The following is a 4,800-nucleotide window of genomic DNA, read 5'->3' as shown; positions in this document are numbered from 1 at the left end:
ATGCCATGTGTTGGCTACTCAAAAGAGAATGAATGTGGAGGAAGTGGTTAAGATTACCAGGAGGGTTGGGCAAGGAGAGACCAGTTCCAGTCCCTCACAGCACCCCCAGCACAACTCTCCGAGTCACAGGCAAATAATTATGTCTTTGTTTCAAATCACATATATTGTCTGGTGATATGCTTGTTGTTCACATTTCTGGTGTGTGTGTGTGTGTGTGTGTGTGTGTGTGTGTGTCTGTGTGTGTCTGTGTGTTTCATAGCCCTTTACTTCCCTGTTCTGGGAAGCGAAATGCAGAACTCCGAGAGCATTGGGAAACAAGTTCTTTCCAATGTGACTAGAGGTATAAAATCATGTGGGAGACTAAAGAGAAAGCTCTTTTCTGGTGAGCAAAAGCTCCTCATAAATTTTTATCCCCTTAAAAATAAACAACAAAGTTTCCCCCTCGTGCTATATTTGTTCTTGCTGTTTCTCAAACCAAAACACAACTTAAGAGACCGTTACTACACAGGAATGTTAAATACGTGGTTTGCATGCTAAGTCTGTGACAATCCTTACTCACATTCCGATGCTAGGAAATTAGCAATTTAAATCTCTCTTTGAAACATACTGTGGATTTACTCCTCAGAACTTTCCCCCCCCAAATCCCAAACTGCATTCAGTTACACTAAAGTTAGAACATTATGATTTGCATAATAAGTATTTGTTAATAAGCAAATATCCCAGTCCTCTAAAACTGAGATGGGAAGTGTAGTTAGAGTTCGGACCTACTTAAAAAGATTCATTTAGGCCAAGGAAAGCCCCGATCTGGTGCTTTGAAAAATATGGGGCCATACGTTCATGAATGACACAGGATTTAAAATTCCTGGAGGGAGAAGGTCCACCTGCTCCAGTAGGGGGCTGGATTATGACACACACAGGGATGCAATCTCCATTTCTCGGGAATTCAGGTACAAATTAGCATGTCAAGGATAGCCGAGTTACTCCCTGGAAAGCTACAGCATATTCTTCCATCCCAACATTCTTATATAGTCAAGACTCCCTGCTTGGGTTTTAGCGCCACACCGCGTGGGGTGCTTCTTAAAAATACAGATTCTCACGCTCAACCCAACGCCTGAAAATCTGTATTTTTTTTTTAATTTTTTTTCAACGTTTATTTATTATTTTTGGGACAGAGAGAGACAGAGCATGAACGGGGGAGGGGCAGAGAGAGAGGGAGACACAGAATCGGAAACAGGCTCCAGGCTCCAGGCTCCGAGCCATCAGCCCAGAGCCTGACACAGGGCTCGAACTCACGGACCCCGAGATCGTGACCTGGCTGAAGTCGGACGCTTAACCGACTGCGCCACCTAGGCGCCCCTGAAAATCTGTATTTTTAACAAACACCCATGTCTCAGCTGACTCATCCTCCAATCCACATCACCTTGCAGAGAAGGTTGTTTTATCTTTGTTTGTTTGTTGTGTGGTAACAGATCTTCCGGCTTTCTCTTTTTTGAAGCATGTCCTTCCGGGGTGCTGAAGATTCCCCAGGTATGGTGCCAACACCCAGCTCTGTCCTCTGAAGCAGATCCTCCTGTTCCTTTTGCCTCATCAGTATTCACCTTTTCTGCAGCACCCTTTCTTTCCTGGGGGGGACGAAGCTCTTCTGATGTGTGTTAAAGGACACCAGTGACAATTACTCACATGAGCTTTTATATGTGACTTTCAATGCCTTCATTATGATTACTCTGTTCTTCCATGGGCCTCTTGTCAGAAAGTGGTTTGAAATGCATAAAATGAAATACAAAGGAAACCAACTGTATTGAAATACTGCTCTCAAAATATGTTTTTTTTTTATTTTTTTTAACGTTTATTTATTTTTGAGACAGAGAGAGACAGAGCATGAACAGGGGAGGGGCAGAGAGAGAGTGAGACACAGAATCTGAAACGGGCTCCAGGCTCTGAGCTGTCAGCACAGAGCCCGACGCGGGGCTCAAACCCACGGACCGTGAGATCATGACCTGAGCTGAAGTCGGACGCTTAACCGACTGAGCCACCCAGGCACCCCTCAAAATATGTTTTGAAATGTGAAATAGTAACGTGTTCTTCTTCATTGATATATCAGAAAACAAGACCTAGAGGCATATCTAATAGTTTTCTTAATTTGAAAATATCCTGAGCATCAATGATATCTCGAAATATTCATAGCGACGGTAACGTCATGCAAAAATACCTATGATTTCTATTGGTGATGAAGTCTTAGGTGGTGCTAAGGTGTGTTGACTACATTCACAATTAAAATTTCAGTTAGGTGAGAATGCAGATATAATTTAATTTTTTTCTTCATCCAAGTTCACGGACCCCCTGAATTCAAGGTCCTTGGGCCTTGGATCCTGATTAACAAATCTTGCCTTCATCAAATGATTTGATTAATTGTGGAAATTTAGTCACTGTGGCTGGCCAGTGCAGGCTTTTCCTACACAAATAGAGTGTGTTTGAGTTTTTTAGCCACGAGTCTCTGAAAGTCACCCACCATATTGCCTGGCGGTTAGTAAGGGATTACAAACGTTTTGGAAGGCTTCTCTTGCTTGGTGTTTATTTGTTTTATGTCCCCTGGAGACTTCACCTGTTCTGGTAATGCCCCCAGGCCTTCCCATCCCCCTCCCATCTCTCTGTGGAATCTTCATTGGCTCCCAGGCCCTTACTGGGCCAGGCCCCCTTTCCCCTCCCCCATCCAGCTTGCTGCTGCAGCCTGGGTCCGTTCCCTTCCCTCCCCTTGGGCTTCTACTTTCCACTGTGTCCCCTAAAAAGCTCCTGTCCCCTCTGGGAGTTACCCGGTTGTGTTTTCCAGTTTGCCAACAAATGCTTACAAAATCCTTCAGAGGTCTCGTCCCGTGAGAGATACTGAAAAATACCATTTCTCTTGCCCCACTGATCAGTCAGCTTTGGACAACACTTTTTTCACCCTGTAGTCACAGGCATTAGTGATAGACACGTCAGCAAGTTATTTGGCTGAAGCCTCGGTGCTCACCAAAGCACTGACCTGGCCTGCTTCTCTCTAATTGAGTGCCAAGCCCCCAACCCACACCCACATTAAAATAAGCAGTTGATATCCGAGAAAGAGAGAGAGAGAGAGAATTTTCCATGTTCACACAGAAGGAAATTTAGACCAAAGAGACTCAATAAAGTGTCTAAAATCAAGAATAATGACAATAATAGATTATATTCTTGTATTAATAAGTATCGACACAATAATAATAATATTATTATTTCAGAGTCAGTGGTTTTTCACTTCTATTCCCTGGACACAGATTTTGAGACAAGGAATATTCATAGGAAAATGATGTATTAGGGAGTGTTCCCAGGAAAAATCATTAGGGGAATAAGGAAGTGGGGCAGGGAAGAAAAGAGGACCAAGTAAGGCTGTGACACCAAGCCGAGGTGACTTGGGGAGGGGTAGCTCACACCTCAAGAGTTGTCCCACCCAAGGACAGGGATGGGAACATTCGTATCCCCATTTCTGCCTGTGGTCCATTACGGACTACAGGTTGTGGAGGGGGATGATCGCCAGGGAGACCCGGCTTTCTGCAGCACAGGTAAAGCAGGCTACGGCAGAGATGGGGTGGCTGGTGGCAGAAAGCACACCCAGTGTCAGGGCACACTGACAGCATCTACTGAGGGGACCTCAAGAAAGGAGCAGCCTTATAAAAGGAAACAACATATCGGGCACCGGGGTGGCTCGGTCAGTTAAGCGTCTGATTTCCATTCACGGCATGGTCTCAGGGTTCGTGAGATCAAGCCCCATGTCGGGTTCTCTGTTGACAGCACAGAGCCTGCTTGGGATTCTCTCCGCCCACCCCACCCCCGCTCTGCCTTTCCCCTGCTCTCTCTCTCTCTCTCAAAATAAAAAAAATTTAAAAAAAAAGGGGGGGGGGGGGGATGGGAAACAACAACAATATAGCTCTGACTTTGTTGTGTTCTATCTGCATGGATAACATTCCCCGCTGGAGAACAAGCATCAGGAAGAGAGCAGCAAGCACTGTTCTTCGAGTCAGGAGGCCTGGGTTTCAGTCAGGGTTTGGGCCGCAGCGTGACCCTGGGGGAGTCGGTCAGTCCCGCTGGCCCTCAGCTTCCCCTCCGGACCCCGTGCAACGTCAGAGGCAACAATGGAGATGCCAAGTAAACACTTGTGGGTCGACTAAAATGGTAGTATTTCAGCACCGTAGGAATTTAGGTCGTGGCTAACTTCCAAGCTCCCTCCCTGCTGGGTCTTTAGCACGAGGCTGCCTCCCGGTTTCCATGTTTCTGTCATTCTTCTAGGGGGAGTTTGCTTTCGTATATGTGATTCAGCTCTTCAGAGGGAACCCGTGACAGTCATGTGAGATGTGTTTAATTTTGTATGGTTTAATTGTACATTAGCCACAGGGTCTGCTAGATGACTCTGCTTTTCCGAGGAAAACTTTTTCAAGGTTTTTTTTTTTCTAGGAGACCAAAAAGAGGGCAACATCTATGACTATTTCCTTTGTAAATATCCACGTCGGAATAGAGAAATCACATAGAGTGGCTTTTTGTCCAAAACAGGTGAATAAATGACTCTTTTTTTTTTTTTTTTTTCATTCTCAGGATGAGATTTACACTGTCAGACTTGTACTCCAGTTTTGTGGTATTCTACAGTCAGGTCGCAACTAGAATGAACGTTGTCAATGCCGTTATATGAGGCAGAATCGGAGTGAGGAAGGCAACTCCTGTGATCTGGTAGACACAGAGGGGTGCCGCCCAGATCCCCCTTCAAGGAGGTATGTGCTGTCTGGCTGGGGGGGGGGG

General features: G+C 45.5%; 1 long non-coding RNA gene across 6 annotated transcripts in view; it reads left to right on the top strand.

Annotated features, from left to right (window-relative positions):
* The first annotated feature begins 4,277 nt into the window (after nucleotides 1–4,277).
* Nucleotides 4,278–4,800, top strand: part of LOC121042816 (uncharacterized) — a 1,388-nt gene continuing 865 nt past the window's right edge. For 2 of the 6 annotated variants that reach the window (XR_005796471.1, XR_005796469.1), the window contains exon 1: nucleotides 4,278–4,772. This is a non-coding gene — a long non-coding RNA (uncharacterized LOC121042816). The remainder of the gene's footprint in view (nucleotides 4,773–4,800) is intronic. The other 4 variants (XR_005796470.1, XR_005796467.1, XR_005796468.1 and 1 more) reach the window with 4 other exon arrangements.

The sequence above is a fragment of the Herpailurus yagouaroundi genome, unplaced genomic scaffold, assembly GCF_014898765.1.
Source record: "Herpailurus yagouaroundi ecotype Mexico unplaced genomic scaffold, PumYag 186, whole genome shotgun sequence".
NCBI classification, from domain to species: Eukaryota; Metazoa; Chordata; class Mammalia; order Carnivora; family Felidae; genus Herpailurus; species Herpailurus yagouaroundi.
The sequence above is the reverse complement of the archived record's forward strand: the minus strand, read 5'-3'. Positions and strand labels throughout refer to the sequence as shown.